Raw genomic sequence first — 16,845 nt, 5'->3', positions numbered from 1 at the left:
GCAGGACATTTGGAAAAGCGTAATTCGATCAGGCAGAGTCAATATGGATTTATGAAGGGGAAGTCATGTTTGACAAATTTGCTGGAATTCTTTGAGGATGTAATGAACAGGGTAGATAAAGGGGAACCAGTGGATGTGGTGTATTTGGACTTCAAGAAGGCATTTAACAAGGTGCCACATAAAAGATTACTGCACAAGATAAAAGTTCATGGGGTTGGGGGTAATATATTAAGCATGGATAGAGGATTGGCTAATTAACAGAAAACAAAGTCGGGATAAATGGTTCATTCTCGGGTTGGCAATCAGTAACTAATGGGGTGCCGCAGGGATCAGTGCTGGGACCCCAACTATTTACAATCTATATTAACGACTTGGAAGAAAGGACCGAGTGTAACGTAGCCAAGTTGGCTGACAATACAAAGATGGGAAGAAAAGCAATGTGAGGAGGAGGACACACAAAATCTGCAAAAGGACAGACAGGCTAAGTGAGTGGGCAAAAATTTGGCAGATGGAGTATAATGTTGGAAAGTGTGAGGTCATGCACTTTGGCAGAAAAAAAATCAAAGAGCAAGTTATTATTTAACTGGGGAAAGATTGCAAAGTGCTGCAGTATAACAGGACCTTGGGGTATTTCTGCATGAAACACAAAAGGTTAGTATGCAGGTACAGCAAGTGATCAGGAAGGCCAATGGAATCTTGGCCTTTATTGCAAAGGGGATGGAGTATAAAAGCAGGGAAGTCTTGCTACAGATAAAAACGGTATTGGTGAGGCCACACCTGGAATACTGTGTACAGTTTTGGTTTCCATATTTATGAAAGGATACACTTGCTTTGGAGGCAGTTCAGAGAAGGTTCACTAGGTTGATTCCGGAGATGAGGGGGTTGACTTATGAGGAAAGGTTGAGGAGGTTAGAATTCAGAAGAATGAGAGGCGATCTTATCGAAACGTACAAGATTATGAGGAGGCTTGACAAGGTGGATGCAGAGAGGATGTTTCCACTGATAGGGGAGACCATAACTCAGGGGCATAATCTTAGAATAAGGGGCCGCCCATTTAAAACGGAGATGAGGAGGAATTTCTTCTGAGGGTTGTAAATCTGTGGAATTCACTGCCTCAGAGAGCTGTGGAAGCCGGGACATTGAATACATTTAAGACAGAGATAGAGTTTCTTTACTGATAAGGGATTAAGGGGTTATGGAGAATGGGCAGGGAAGTGAACCAGAGCCCATGATCGGATCAGCCATGATTTGATTAAATGGCGGAGCAGGCTCAAGGGGCCGTATGGCCTACTCCTGCTCCTATTTCTTATGTTATGTTCTTATTTATACACCTAATTCTCCGATTGCAAATGCCTTTAAACTTGACACTGAACTCTCATGCTTAAATGTCATCAGTAAATGTTATAATGTGGAATAGGGTAGTTCTTGCCATCACTTTATGAATATGAAAGCAGGAGACTCAGAACACACTCTTTAAACTCCACGAGTCTACATAAAAGTTACAATGGCATAACAGCAGGGAAATTCTCCTGGCATCCTAACCAACATTTATCCCTCAATCCACACCACCAAATACAGATGATCTGGTCCTTTATCTCATTACTGTTGTGAAACCTTGCTGTATGCAAATTAGCTGCCGTTAGTTTACAAAACAAAAGTGGCTACATTTCAAAAGCAATTCACTAACTGGGGGGATTTGGGACACCAAGGATGTGACAAGTACTATATGAATCCAAGCCCATTTCTTTGACCAAAAAAAAATACTGCAGATGCTGGAAATCTGAAATGGAGAGAGAGAAAATATTGGAAACACTCATCAGGTCAGGCAGCATCTGTGGAGGGAGAAACAGAGTTAACGTTTCAAGTTGATGACCTTTCATCGGCAACCAATTGGTCCTGGATGGGTAAGTGAGTCTGGAAATTGTGAAGGCCTGTAACTGACAGGAGAAGTTTATGCAGGTTCCAGAGCACCAGCATCCTCCCAACTCTCATGCAGGCTCTAACTTGTAACATTACTTTACAAGTGAAGACTTTTTGAATGTTCCCAGGAACATTCTGTGTAGTTTTTAAACCTGACTTGAGAATGGAGGTGTGCTTCTGTGTCACCTGGAATCCAAAGTTTCTGCCCTGGAAGAATGCTGCTTTGACGTCCTTGTTGCCAGTTACCCCATCTGCATCCAAGTAGTCACTATGGGCTCAATTTTCCCCAAAGCATTTTTTTTGGGCCTAAGTACACCCCCCCAAAAAAGTTCCACATTTCCCCATTGGATTTCTTCATTTTGGTGTGGCCTAACCTGTCCTTTAGTTTTGGGGGTGAAGCTTTGATCTGCACCAAAAAGATCAGGCTGCCATGGTAACTAGGGACACAATGCGAGCTGAGGCTGCAAAGTGAAACATACAGCCAGCTCGCAACACATTACATCAATTTAAAAACACATTAAATTATATTGCAGCAACTTACCTGCTGATCCGTTCCCCACACACGCTGGCCTAAGCAGAACTGGAGTAACTCTCAGCTGACCAAACTTGTCTAAGTGGCCAGGATTGGCGCGGGTGGCAGGTTATGCCCCCTTTGCCTGAAAAAAAAACCTAAAAAAATCGTCACCGAGTTATGCTGGTGCAAATTGATTGGGGAAACTTTCTTTTAAAAACTTAGGCCAAAAAAAATCAGCCTGCTCCAAAAAAACAGCACAAAATCACTGGGAAAAATTGAGCCTATTGAGTTGTTCTGAGTTTGAAGCAGGATTAAAACTTCAAGACTTATGCAATTATGTAAGGCATCAGACAGGTATGCAAATCAATTATTAGGAAGAATGCATGATTATTACACAAGGAATTGGCCTTGAATAGAAGCTGAATTGAAGACAGCCTGAACCGAAATGACATCAGTTTGCCAGTAATTAAACAGAAAATGCTGGAAATACACAGGTCAGGCAGCATCTGTGGAGAGAGGTAGTTTTAACATTTCAGGTCTGTGACCCTTCGTCAGAACTGGAAAAGTTAGAGATGTTATAGATTTTAACCATGTGCAAAGGTAGGGAAAGTGGGGAGGGGGATGATAGGGGTGTAATGTATTTGCTTCATGGGTTCTTGCTTAAGAATTCATAGCAACACATTGCTATTAAGAACTAGAACTAGTTGATTTATTAATGAAGGTTTAACAAATCAAACTACATATTACCAGTTCATCCACTAGGCTCACAACTGCATACCTGTTCATGGATGACCAAGACAAAACTGACTGGGGTTTTATGGAATGTTGTGAATATCACATGACTGGCTAAGCCACTCACAATGCAACAGCGCTACACATCTGTGAGCATACTCAAGTGCATACACTACAGGGTGTAAGGCAGGGGTGATTAAATGCTGCAAATGGGAATGGTAGAATCATCAACATCTGCCGTCTGAAAAAATAGCAGCAGAGGTTATAGTCTGAAATTGTTGAACTCAACACTGAGTCCAGAGTAAAGTGCCTAATCAAAATATGAGGTGCTGTTCCTTGAGCTTCGTTGGAAGTGTAAGAGGCTGAGGACAGAGAGGCCAGAGTGGGAGTAGAGTGGAGAAGTAAAGTGACAAACAACCAGAAGCTCAGGGTCACCCTTACGGACTGAACCTTGGATATCATATTTGACCCTGAAATGAGTTTTCGGCCACATATCCACAGCATAACTAAGTCCTGCCTATTTCCACTCCGTAACATCGCCTGTCTCCGTCTTCCCTCAGCTAATCCGCTGCTGAAGCACTGATTTATGCCTTTGTTACCTCTAGATCCGATGATTCCAATGCACTCCTGGCTGGCTTCCAACATTCTACCCCACATAAACTAGAGGTGATCCAAAACTCAGCTGCCCATGTTCTAACTCGCACCAAGTCGCGTTCACCCTTCCCCCTGTGCTTGCTGACCTACATTGGCTTCCAGTTAAGCAATGCCACGATTTCAAAATTCTCATCCTGATTTTCAAATCCCTCCATGGCCTCGCCCCACCCTATCTCTAATCTCCTCCAGCCCCACAAACCCCCTCCCCCGGGAGATATCTGCGCTCTGATTATAATCGCTCAACCATTGGTGGCCATGCGTTCTGTTGCCTAGGCCCCAAGCTATGTAACTCCCTGCCTAAACCTCTCCACCTCTCTTTCCTCCTTCAAGAAGCTCCTTAAAGCATACCTCTTTGACCAAGCTTTTGGTCACCTATGCTAATTTCTACTTATGCAGCTCGGGGTCAATTTTTTAAAATCACATAATACTCCTGTGAAGCGCCTTGGGACATTTCACTATGTTAAAAGCACTATATAAATACAAGTTGTTCTTCTTGCTACTGCACAAAGCAGTCACCCAATCTGCATTTGGTCTCCCCAATGTAGAGGAGACCACATCATGAGCAGCGAAAACAGTATACTAAACTGCAAGTACAAGTAAAATCGCTGTTGCAACTGGAAGGCGTGTTTGGGACCCTGGACAATGGAAAGGGAAGAGGTAAGAGAGCAGGTGTTCATCTCCAGCACTTGCACAGGAAGGTGTCATGTGGAGGGGAGGGGCTGTTGGAGTGATTGAGGAGAGGACCAGGATGTCGCGGAGGGAGCAGTCCCTTCAGAATGCTGAAAGTGGAGGAGAAGGGAATATATGTTTGGTGGTGGGATGACACTGGAGGTGGCGGAAAATGATCCATTGAATGTGGAGACTGGTGGGGTGAAGTGAGGACATTTACCAAGGAAGAAGATACTGCTAAAACCAATGAAAGAGGCAGTTGAGATACTGGATGGGATAGAAATTGATAAGGAGGAGATAGTGGAATGAATAGCTGTACTTAAAGTGGCTAAGTCACCAGGTCCGGATCTGATGCATCCTAGGATGCTGAGGGAAGTAAAGATGGAAATTGCGGAGATACTGACCACAATCTTCCAATCCTCCATCTTGTGAACTGACCTCTACCTTGCGGAGGCTGAATGGTTACTCTGATACCTCCTACCTCCCCCAGACCATGACCCCTCTATCGAACATCAAGCTATTATTTCTCACTGAACTCATCTCCTCTGGAGATCTTCCCTTTACGGCCGCCAATCTTATAGTTACCCTATCCCAGACAGCCCTCTTTGACCTCCTTCCCAAGATCCACAAACAACTTGTATTTATATAGCACCTCTAACGTAGTAAAACGTCCCAAGGTGCTTCACAGAAGTATTGATTTAAAAAAAAAAATTTGACACTGAGCCGCGCAAGTAGAAATTAGGGCAGGTGACCAAAAGCTTGGTCAAAGAGGTAGATTTTAAGTAGCGTCTTGAAAGAGGAAAGCGAGGTAGAGAGGCGGAAAAGGTTTAGGCAGGAAGTTCCAGAGCTTGGGGCCTGGGCAACAGAAGGCATGGTGAGCAATGATTGAGCGATAATCAGGGATGCTCAAAAGGGCAGAATTAGAGGAGCACAGACGTATTGGAGAAAGGGGGGGATTGTGAGGCTGGAGATTACAGAAATAGGGAGGGGCAAGGCCATGGAGGGATTTGAAAATGAGGATGAGAATTTTGAAATTGTTGATTATTTTAAGTTCCCCCCTCCTTATAGCCCCTTGATTATCTATTATTGGGATGTTTTTAGTGTCTTCTACTGTGAAGACAGATACAAAATATTTGTTCAAAGGCTCTGCTATTTCCCCGTTTCCCATTATTAATTCCCTAATCTCATCCTCTAAGGGACCAACGTTTACTTTAGCTACTCTCTTCCTTTTATATATCTGTACAAGCTCTTAGTCTGTTTTTATATTTCTTGCCAGTTTACTCTCATAATCCATTTTCTCTCTTTTTTTTAAAAAGTCGTCTTTTTGCTGGTTTCCAGAATTTTCCCAATCCTCTGGCCTACCACTAAGCTTCGCAACATTGTATGCCTTTGTTTTCAATTTGATACCATCCTTTACTTCCTTCGTTCATCACGAATGTTTTATCCTTCTCTTAAGAGTCTTTCTTTCTCACTGAAATATCTCTTTAAATGTCTGCCACTGCTTTTCTACCGTCTTATCCTTTAATATATTTCTGAGTCCACTTTAGCCAACTGTCTTCATTCCTTTGTAATTGCCTTTACTTACATTCAGGACACTAGTTTGAGATCCAAGTTTCTCACCCTCAAACTGAATTTGAAATTCTAACATGCTATGATCACTCTTCCCTAGAGGATCCTTTACTATGAGACCATTAATTAATCCTATCTCATTACACAGTACCAGATCTAAAATAGCCAGTTCCCTGGTTGGTTTCACAACATATTGTTCTAAGAAACCATCCCGAATACACTCTATGAACACTTCCTCAAGGCTACCTTTGCCAATTTGATTTGTCCAATCTATATGAAGATTAAAATTGCCCATGATAATTGCAGTACCTTTCTTACAAGCCTCCAATATTTTGTGATTTATACTCTGTCCTACAGTGTAGCTACTGTTAGGGGGCCTATAGACAACTCCCACCAGCAACTTCTTTCTCTTATTATTTCTTATCTCCACCCACACTGATTCTACATCTTGATCTTCTGAGCCAATATAATTTCTCACAACTGCACTGATCTCATCCTTTATTAACACAGCTACCCCACCTCCTTTTCCTTTCTGCCTATCCCTCCGAAATGGCAAATATCTCTGAATATTCAGTTCCTAGCCTTGGAACATCTTGCAACCACATATCTGTAATGGCTATCAGATCATACCCATTTATTTCTATTTGTGCCATCAACTCATCTATCTTGTTACGAATGCTGCATTCACAGAGCGGTCTTAAAGGGGGTAGACTTAAACAGAGTGGTTTATTTGGGAATTTGGAAAAAAAGTGGGAATTCGGAGAAGAGGGAAAGAAAGAGGGGCAGACTGGAGAAGCGGTGGCAGCGAGCAGGCGGAGTATAAATTGAGCGGGAGGTCCAGAAACAGCGCAAACTAGAGCAGTAGCATGCGTTAAGAGCAAGAGAATAACTAGAGAAAGAGTGGAGCCGATTAGAGACCATAAAGGAAATGTGTGTGTGGAGGCAGAAGATGTGGGTATGATTCCTAATGAATACTTTGCATCTGTTTTCACAAGAGAGGGGCAATGCAGACTTTGCAATGAGGGAGGAGCAGTGTGAAATATTCAACGAGATAACCAATGAGAGATGAAGTATGAAGGGGCTTAGCAGCTTTGAAAGTGGATAAATCCCCAGGCCAGGATGAAATGTATCCCATGCTGTTGAGAAACAAGAGGAAATAGCAGAGGCTCTGCCCATCATTTTCCAGTCCTCTCTGGCTACAGCCAGATAACTGCTAATGTTTTAGCTTTGTTTAAAAAGTGAGAATGGGAAAGTCCGAGTAATTACAGGCCAATTAGCCTAACCTCTGTGGTGGGGAAATTATTGGAAAAAATCCTGAGGGACAGGATAAATCTCCATTTGGAAAGACATGGAATAATCAAGGACAAGTCAGCATGGATTGGTTAAGGAAAGGTCATGTTTGACTAACTTGATTGAATTTTTCAAGGAAGTAACCAGGAGGGTCGATGAGGACAGTGCGTATGAGGTAGTGTATATGGATTTTGATAAGGTCTCATGACAGACTGGTCACGAAAGTAAAAGCCCATGGGATCCAGGGGAAAGAGGCAAGTTGGATCCAAAATTGGCTCGGAGGCAGGAAGCAATGAATAATGGTTGATGGGTGTTTTTGTGACTGGAAGGTTGTATCCAGTGGGGTTCTGCAGGGCTCAGTGCTGGGTCCCTTGCTTTTTGTGGTAGATCTCACTGACTTGGACTTGAATGTTGGGGGTATGATTAAGAAGTTTGCAGATGACACTAAAATAGGCTGTGTGGTTAATAATGAAGAAGAAAGCTGCGGATTGTAGGAAGATATCAATGTACTGGTCAGGTAGGCGGAACAGTGGCAAATGGAATTCAATCCGGAGAAGTGTGAGGTGATGCATTTGGGGAGGTCTAACAAGGCAAGGGAATACACATTAACATAACATAAGAAATATGAGCAGGAGTAGGCCATACGGACGGCCCTTTGAGCCTGCTCCGCCATTTAATACGATCATGGCTGATCCGATCATGGACTCCGGTCCACTTTCCTGCCCGCTCTCCATAACCCCTTATTCCCTTATCGTTTAAGAAACTGTCTATTTCTGCCTTAAATTTATTCAATGTCCCAGCTTCCACAGCTCTCTGAAGCAGTGAATTCTACAGATCCACAACCCTCAGAGAAGAAATTTCTCCTCATCAGTTTTAAATGGGTAGCCCCTTATTCTAAGATTATGCCCTCTAGTTCTAGTCTCCCCCAACAGTGGAAACATTCTCTCTGCATTCACCTTGTCAAGCCCCCTCATAATCTTATAAGTTTCGATAAGATCACCGCTCATTCTTCTGAATTCCAATGAGTAGAGGCCCAACCTACTCAATCTTTTTTCATAAGTCAACCCACTCATCTCCGGAATCAACCTTGTGAACCTTCTCTGAACTGCCTCCAAAACAAGTATATCCTTTCGTAAGTATGGAAATCAAAACTGCACGCAGTAATCCAGGTGCGGCCTGCCCAATACCCTGTACAACTGGAGCAAGACATCCCTGCTTTTATACTCCATCCACTTTGCAATAAAGGCCAAGATTCCATTGGCCTTCCTGATCACTTGCTGTACCTGCATACTAACCTTTTGTGTTTCATGCACAAGTACCTCCAGGTCCTACTGTACTGCAGCACTTTGCAATCTTTCTCCATTTAAATAATAACTTGCTCTTTGATTTTTTTTCTGCCAAAGTGCATCAGCTCACACTTTCCAACATTGTACTCCAGCTGCCAAATCTTTGCCCACTCACTTAGCCTGTCTATGTCCTTTTGCAGATTTTGTGTCCCCTCCTCACATTGCTTTTCCTCCCATCTTTGTGTCGTCGGCAAACTTAGCTACGTTACACTCAGTCCCTTCCTCCAAGTCGTTAATAGATTGTAAATATTTGGGGTCCCAGCACCGATCCCTTTGGCACCCCACTGGTTACTGATTGCCAACCCGAGAATGAACCATTTATCCCGACTCTGTTTTCTGTTCGCTAGCCAATCCTCTATCCATGCTAATATATTGCCCCCAACCCAGTGAACTTTTATCTTGTGCAGTAACCTTTTATGTTGCACCTTGTCAAATGTCTTCTGGAAGTCCAAATACACCACATCCATTGGTTCCCCTTTATCTACCCTGTTCGTTACATCCTCAAAAAATTCTAGCAAATTTATCAAACATGACTTCCCTTTCATAAATCCATGCTGACTCTGTCTGACAGAATTTTGCTTTTCCAAATGTCCTGCTACTGCTTCTTTAATAATGGACTCCAACATCTTCCCAACCACAGACATTAAGGCTAACTGGTCTATAGTTTCCTGCTTTTTGTCTGCCTCCAATTTGCTTTGACCTCCCCAGAATCCAGGGAATTTTGGTAAATTACAACCAATGCATCCACTATCCCTGCCGCTACTTCTCTTAAGACCCTAGGATGCAAGCTATCAGGTCCAAGGGATTTATCTGCCTTTAGTTCCATTATCTTACAGAGTACCACCTCCGTAGTGATTGTGATTGTGTTAAGTTCCTCCCCCCATTGCCCCTAGACGATCCAATGTCGGAATATTGTTAGTGTCCTCTACCGTAAAGACTGATACAAAATATTTGTTCAGCGTTTCTGCCATCTCCATGCTCCCCATTACTAATTCCCCGGTCTCGTCCTCTAAGGGACCAACATTTACTCTAGCCACTCTTCCTTTTTATAAGAATATAAAATGGTACGACACTGAAACGTGTAGAAGAACAAAGGGACCTTGGAATGCAGGTCCACAGATCCCTAAAGGTCACAGGCCAGATGGTTAAGGCGGCATATGGAATACTTGCCTTTATTAGTCGAGGCATGGAATACAAGAACAAGGTGGTTATGCTTGAATTGTATAAAACACTGGTTAGGCCACAACTGGAGTACTGTGCGCAGTTCTGGTCACCACATTATAGGAAAGATGTGATTGTACTGGAAAGGGTGCAGAGGAGATTTACAAGAATGTTGCCTGGACCGGAGAATTTTTGCTATGAGGAAAGGTTGGAAATGCTGGGTCTGTTTTCTTTGGAACAGAGGAGGCTGAAGGGAGACCTGATTGAGCTGTATAAAATTATGAGCGGCCTGGATCGAGTGGATAGGAAGGACCGGTTTCCCTTGGCAAAGGGGTCAACAACCAGGGGACATAGATTTAAAGTAATTGGGGAGAGGTTTAGAGGAAATATGAGGGGAAATGTCTTCACCCAGAGGGTAGTGGGGGTCTGGAACTCACTACCTGAAAGGGTGGTAGAGGCAGAAACCCTCACCACATTTAAAAAATACTTGGATGTGCACTTGAAGTGCTGTAACCTACAGGGCGACGGACCAAGAGCTAGAAAGTGGGATTAAGCTGGATAGCTCTTGGTTGGCCAGTGCGGACATGATGGGCCAAAATAGCCTCCTTCTGTGCTGTAAATTGCTATGATTCTATGAGAGAGCTTTTAATTTTATCTTTTACCTTTTTTCCCCACTCTATCACAGATAATCCCTTTTGTTCTTTTCTCCCCTACGCTTTCTCTGCCTGCGCACTTGATTAAAATCTGTTACACCTCTAACTTTCCCAGTTCTGACGAAGGGTCACAGACCTGAAACGTTAACTCTTTCTCTCTTCACAGATGCTGCCTGGCCTGCTGAGTATTTCCAGCATTTTGTGTTTTGATTTCAGATTCCAGCATCTGCAATGTTTTGCTATTGTATCGGTTGAACAATACAAAAGAAGAACACTTTGAAGTAAGGGATGGTATAAAATTGAAAACCAGGGCATACAATGTGGCCAAGACTACTGGGAGGCCAGAGGATTGGGAAACTTTAAAAAGCCAGCAAAGAACTAAAAACTGGAAATATTGCTACACATTTAAAGATATAGAACAAACCTATTTAAAAAATAAATAGAGAGCGCCATATGTGGTTAATAGATAATGCAGGTGTAGCCAATTTGTTTACTAATTAAAAAGATTAAAAAGCTGTTGGGCTTATGATCTCAATAGTTAATTGGTAGTGTTTGCATGCGTACTTTAACCTTCTTGTGCATTTGTTGGTAAAATGGTGAAACTAAAAGAAGTGTGCATGTGTTTTTTTGATTGTTCGGGTTGTTTTTATTTTTTTGATTACTGCTTATTGGTTATCTGCTAAACTGGTGTGCAACACAGGTGGACTTCAGCATCATGGAAGCACCAGAACCAGTGTATTGAATGGGGAGCGGTCGTCATGGTCAGCTCGACCAATCAGAATAACTGCTTCAGGCCAGAAGAAAGCAAGGCCAACCAATAATGAGCAGCTCCAACAGGGCTCGTCATGGCAAAGGACAAGCAGCATCCAACCTTGTTCTAGACAGAGAGCAGGGGCAGGTCTGGAGCGTTCTCGTTGTGTGAGTCAATATTCTCAACAATTACTCTGATGAAGTTAAAGTACTGCTTGCACTGCTGGACAAAAACCTAGAAGCTGTACTAAGATGTGCTGTGTCTGGTAAATTCATGCCAAAATTCCAAACTTTGGTGAAAGAGAAAGATTACCAAGTTTCACACTGAATAGTGGTAGATATTTGTTTATTAAATATACACGTGAAATATATGCATTTATATTGTGTGCAAGGCGTTTTCTACTACAATTAGTACATGTGGTTAAAATGGTATTGTTCGTGGCTAGATAGTAATTTCTACTGAAACACAATTTCACCAGAATGATACTAGGGCTAAAAGGGTTAAATTACGGGTAGAGAAACATAGAAAATAGGTGCAGGAGTAGGCCATTCGGCCCTTTGAGCCTGCACCACCATTCAATAAGATTATGGCTGATCATTCACCTCAGTACCCCTTTCCTGCTTTCTCTCCATACCCCTTGATCCCTTTAGCCGCAAGGGCCATATCTAACTCCCTCTTGAATATATTGAACAAACTGGCATCAACAACTCTCTGCGGTAGAGAAGTCCACAGGTTAACAACACTCTGTGTGAAGAAGTTTCTCCTCATCTCGGTCCTAAATGGCTTACCCTTTATCCTTAAGACTGTGACCCCTGGTTCTGGACTCCCCCAATATCGGGAACATTCTTCCTGCATCTAATCTGTCCAGTCAGAATTTTATGTTTCTATGAGATCCCCTCTCATTCTTCTAAATTCCAGTGAATACAGGCCCAGTCGATCCAGTCTCTCCTCATGTCAGTCCTACCATCCCGGGAATCAGTGTGGTGAACCTTCGCTGCACTTCCTCAATAGCAAGAACGTCCTTCCTCAAATTAGGAGACCAAAACTGAACACAATATTCCAGGTGAGGCCTCACCAAGGCCCTGAACAACTGCAGTGAGACCTCCCTGCTCCTATACTCAAATCTCCTAGCTATGAAGGCCAACATGCCATTTGCCTTCTTCACCACCTGCTGCATCTGCATGCCAACTTTCAATGACTGATGTACCATGACACCCAGGTCTCGTTGCACCTCCCCTTTTCCTAATCTGCCACCATTCAGATAACATTCTGCCTTCGTGTTTTTGCCACCAAAGTGGATAACCTCACATTTATCCACATTATACTGCATCTGCCATGCAATTGCCCACTCGCCTAACCTGTCCAAGTCACCCTGCAGTCTCTTAGCATCCTCCTCACAGCTCACACCACCACACAGCTTAGTGTCATCTGCAAACTTGGAGATATTACTCTCAATTCCTTCATCTAATTCATTGATGTATATTGTAAATAGTTGGGGTCCCAGCACTGAGCCCTGCAGCACCCGATTAGTCACTGCCTGCCATTCTGAAAAGGACTAATTTATCCCGACTCTGCTTCCTGTCTGCCAACCAGTTCTCTCTTCACATCAATACATTACCCCCAATACCATGTACTTTAATTTTGCACACCAACCTCTTGTGTGGGACTTTGTCAAAAGCCTTTTGAAAGTCCAACTACACCACATCCACTGGTTCTCTCTTGTCCACTCTATTAATTACATCCTCAAAAAATTCCAGAAGATTTGTCAAGCATGATTTTCCCTTCATAAATCCATGCTGACTTGGACCGATCCTGTCACTGCTTTCCAAATGTGCTGCTATTACATCTTTAATAATTGATTCCAACATTTCCCCCACTACCGATGTCAGGCTAACCAGTCTATAATTCACCGTTTTCTCTCTCCCTCCTTTTTTTTTAATAAAAAGAGTGGTGTTACATTAGCTACCCTCCAGTCCATAGGAACTGATCCAGAGTCGATAGACTGTTGGAAAATGATCATCAATGCATCCACTATTTCTAGGGCCACTTCCTTAAATACTCTGGGATGCAGACCATCAGGCCCTGGGGATTTAGAGGTTGCAAAGAGTAGGTTTGTATTCCCTTGAGTAAAGATGATTAAGGGGTGATCTAATTGAAGTATTTGAGACAAAAGGGTTTGATAGGGTAGATAGAGAGAAACTAGTTTCCCTGATGGGGGAGTCCAGAACAAAGACACAAATATTAGAGCTAGGCTATTTAGGAATGATAGCAGGAAGCACTTATTCATACAAGTGATAATGGAAATCTGTAATTCTTTCCTTAAAAAGCTGTTGAGGGTAGGTTAAGTAAAAAATTCAAAACATAGATAGATTTGTGTTATATATGGAGCAAAGGTAGGTACATGGAGTTGGGGGGTACAGATCAGCCATGTTCTAATTGAATGGCAAATCCGGCTCGAGGAGCCAGATGGCCCATTCCTGTTCGTATGTTCCACTGATTAAGTGTTTGAATAAAATTTCCAGTCCTATAAAACTGTGATTAAGATTGAATTCCATGGCTCTGGTCATTATTCTATAAAAACTGTAAATGAGTGGTCTTTCCATCTGTTATATATATATGAATACAAGAATCTTAGATTTGTAGGCACTTATTCCATTATTAATGTGGCAGAATGTGCGACTTAAAAATAGAGACTGAATATCTCGGTCCCACCCCCTTTAATCTTGCTTGACCTGAAGACTATACTTAGTCTTGATGCCCCCTTGTGTTATATCACGGGAAATTAAGTCCTGTTTTGTCTCTGGTGTAATTAAATGTTTACAAAAGACGATAATCATGAGAGAACTAAATGTTGTTTGCTTTCTAAATTCAACTTTAAAAAAAAAATCTTCATTATGGATGAGGCAAGACTATCCCAGCTTAATATATTTTCTGACATTTGGAATAAATTTTATACATAAAATAAAACAACAGGTTAGTAATGAGTAGTCGGTTATTTTTTTTTGTACAAACACTTATCTAAATGAAATTTTGAAGAATAACCAGATTGTTAGAATGCTTCTCATCGAGTCCCCATCGTGTGGCCAGCTTAAATGTTATTGATACATCTTGGGAAGCTGCAAGCTTCACATGCTCAGACTGAAAACTTCCTTCAGCTAATAGTTATTGCTCTGGATAAAAATATCAAGTCCAGACCCAGCACTCTGGGACAGGCTAAAGCAGTCAAGCAAAAACTTTAAACGAAGAAAAAGATGCAACGGAAGCAATTTAATGGATACATTTAATTATTGGGGAAAAAAAATCTCTTATTTTGGGCATTCAAAATTTATACCACCACAGAACAAATTGGCAATTTTTTTCAATAAACATTTGAGCAATTTATGGCTTAAAGAGTACTAAGTGGTGGTGTGACAAACAGCCATGAAAGGCCACTGCAGATTAACACTGGAAATCCTATTAAGATGACACCCACTGGCATCGCATAGAAACTTAACAGGAACTGTGGATATTTTTACATTGGAATTCCCGTGGGAAATGTTTCCCTGTTCCCTTGAAAACTGCTATGTAATCAATGCGAACATTTTATTTTATCAATATTAAAAACTAGTGGGACCTCCAGTTGTGAACGCTCCTACCAGCAATGGAGCTATAGCACTTAAGTTGTGTCTCCCACCTCCTAAGCTCCAACTAACTACTTCTCAGCTTCACTAATTTCTGCCAGATTTACTATATTATAAATATAAAATCAAAGCATTATTTAAAAATGACAAAATAACTTGCATTCATATAGCACCTTTAACATAGTAAAATAATCCCAATATGCTTCACATGAGCGTAATCAGACAAAAATTGAGACAAGCCAAAGGAGGAGATATTACGACGGTAACTAAAAGCTTGGTCAAAGAGGTAGGTTTTAAGGAGCTTTTCAAAAGGAGAGAGGTGGAAAGGCAAAAAGAGGTTTAGGGAGGGAATTGCAGAACTTAGAGCCAAGACAGCTAAACACATATCTGGTTGGGCAAAGGAAATGAGGGATACACAAAAGTCCAGTGATGAGGCTACGCAGAGTTCCCAGAAAGTTGTAGGTTACATAAATAGAGAGGGGCAAGGTCATGGAGGAATTTGAAAATTGAAAAGCTAATGTAGCCCAGTGAATAGAGGTGATGGGTGAATGGGATTTGTTGCGAGTTAGGATATGAGCAACAGAGTTTTGGATGATCTTGTTTATGGAGGGTGGAAGATGTGAGGCTGGCCAGGAGAGCATTCAAATCGTCAAGTCTGGAGTTAACTCGAGCAGTATGAGAGAATATGGGAAGCTCAGCCCAGAGTCAAATAGGATACCGAGGTTGTGAATTGTCTGGTTCAGTCAGATGAGGTGGCCAGGTAGGAAGATGTTATTGGTGGCTAGTTAACAGCGTGTGTGGCAGTGGCTGAAGACAGTAAGATTGAATTACACCTGCATACCTCAGCCTAGTTACCTGCTGCCTGCTCATTTCTACTTGTGACCTTTATCACCAGTCATCAAGAGTGTATTGTGCTACATCTGGAATATTGTCGATTTGGACCCATTCCCCTCTCTACTCCTTGAGCCTACATGCAAAACACAAAAACCAACAGGCTACTGACAGAGCTAAGCAATCCAACAATCAACCTGTGCCTAATTCTTCACCACCGTTCTTTAGAGGTAGCCATGTGTAGCTATTTGATTCTAAGGATACGCCTTGGTTCATTGGTAGTGAGTCAGAAAGTTGAGTTCAAGCCCCTTAAAGGCACGAGCACATAATCTAAGCTGACACGTCAGTGCAATACTGAGTATGCTGCATTGTCAGAGATGCTGTCTTTTGGATGAGACGTTAAACCGAGGCCCTGAATAATCTCTCAAACAGAAGTAAAACATCCCACAGCACTATTCAAAGAAAAGCAAGAGGGGTGTGTCCTGGCCAACATTTATCCCTTAACTAACATCTAAAAATAGATTATACTGGCATTTATTTCAACAACTTGTATTTGTATTGTGCCTTAAACGTAGTAAAACATTCCAAGGCACTTCACAGGAGCATCAAACAAAATTTGACATTGAGCCACATAAGATATTAAGGCAGAAGTGGTAGGTTTTAAGGAGCATCTTAAAAGGAGGAGAGGTAGAGAAGCGAGGTTTAAGGACAGAATTCCAGAGCTTAGGGCTTTGGCAGCCAAAGCATGACGACCAATGGTGGCATGATTAAAATCAGGGATGCTCAAGAGGCCAGAATTGGAGGAGCACACATAATTTTGAGAGTTGTAGGCCTGGAGGAGATGAGAGAGATAGGGAGGGGTGAGGCCATGGAGAGATTTGTTGGACCATGCTTTGTGCGAATTGGCTGCCACGTATCCTTATATTACAACAGTTAATACACTTCAAAAATGTACTTCACTGGCTATAAAGTGCTTCGGGATGCCCTGAGTTTGTGGGCACTATGTAAATACAATCCTTTCTTTAAGGAAATAAAAGCAGAAAAGCAATATAACGAGGCAAGATTCCCAGTTAGCTAATAAAAAGATGCACCAAGATCAAGGTTTGTACAAACTTATTGACATGGTCGATGTGAG

The 16,845-nt window shown here is 42.1% G+C and overlaps 1 protein-coding gene across 5 annotated transcripts in view; it reads right to left on the bottom strand.

Moving 5' to 3' along the window:
• The window catches only part of rb1cc1 (RB1-inducible coiled-coil 1), a 251,120-nt gene that overhangs the window by 100,629 nt on the left and 133,646 nt on the right, over nt 1-16,845 (bottom strand). The window lies entirely within an intron of this gene.

The sequence above is a fragment of the Pristiophorus japonicus genome, chromosome 1 (genome assembly GCF_044704955.1).
Source record: "Pristiophorus japonicus isolate sPriJap1 chromosome 1, sPriJap1.hap1, whole genome shotgun sequence".
Classification (NCBI taxonomy): domain Eukaryota; kingdom Metazoa; phylum Chordata; class Chondrichthyes; family Pristiophoridae; genus Pristiophorus; species Pristiophorus japonicus.
Note: the sequence above shows the minus strand (reverse complement) of the source record. Positions and strands in the feature narration are given on the sequence as shown.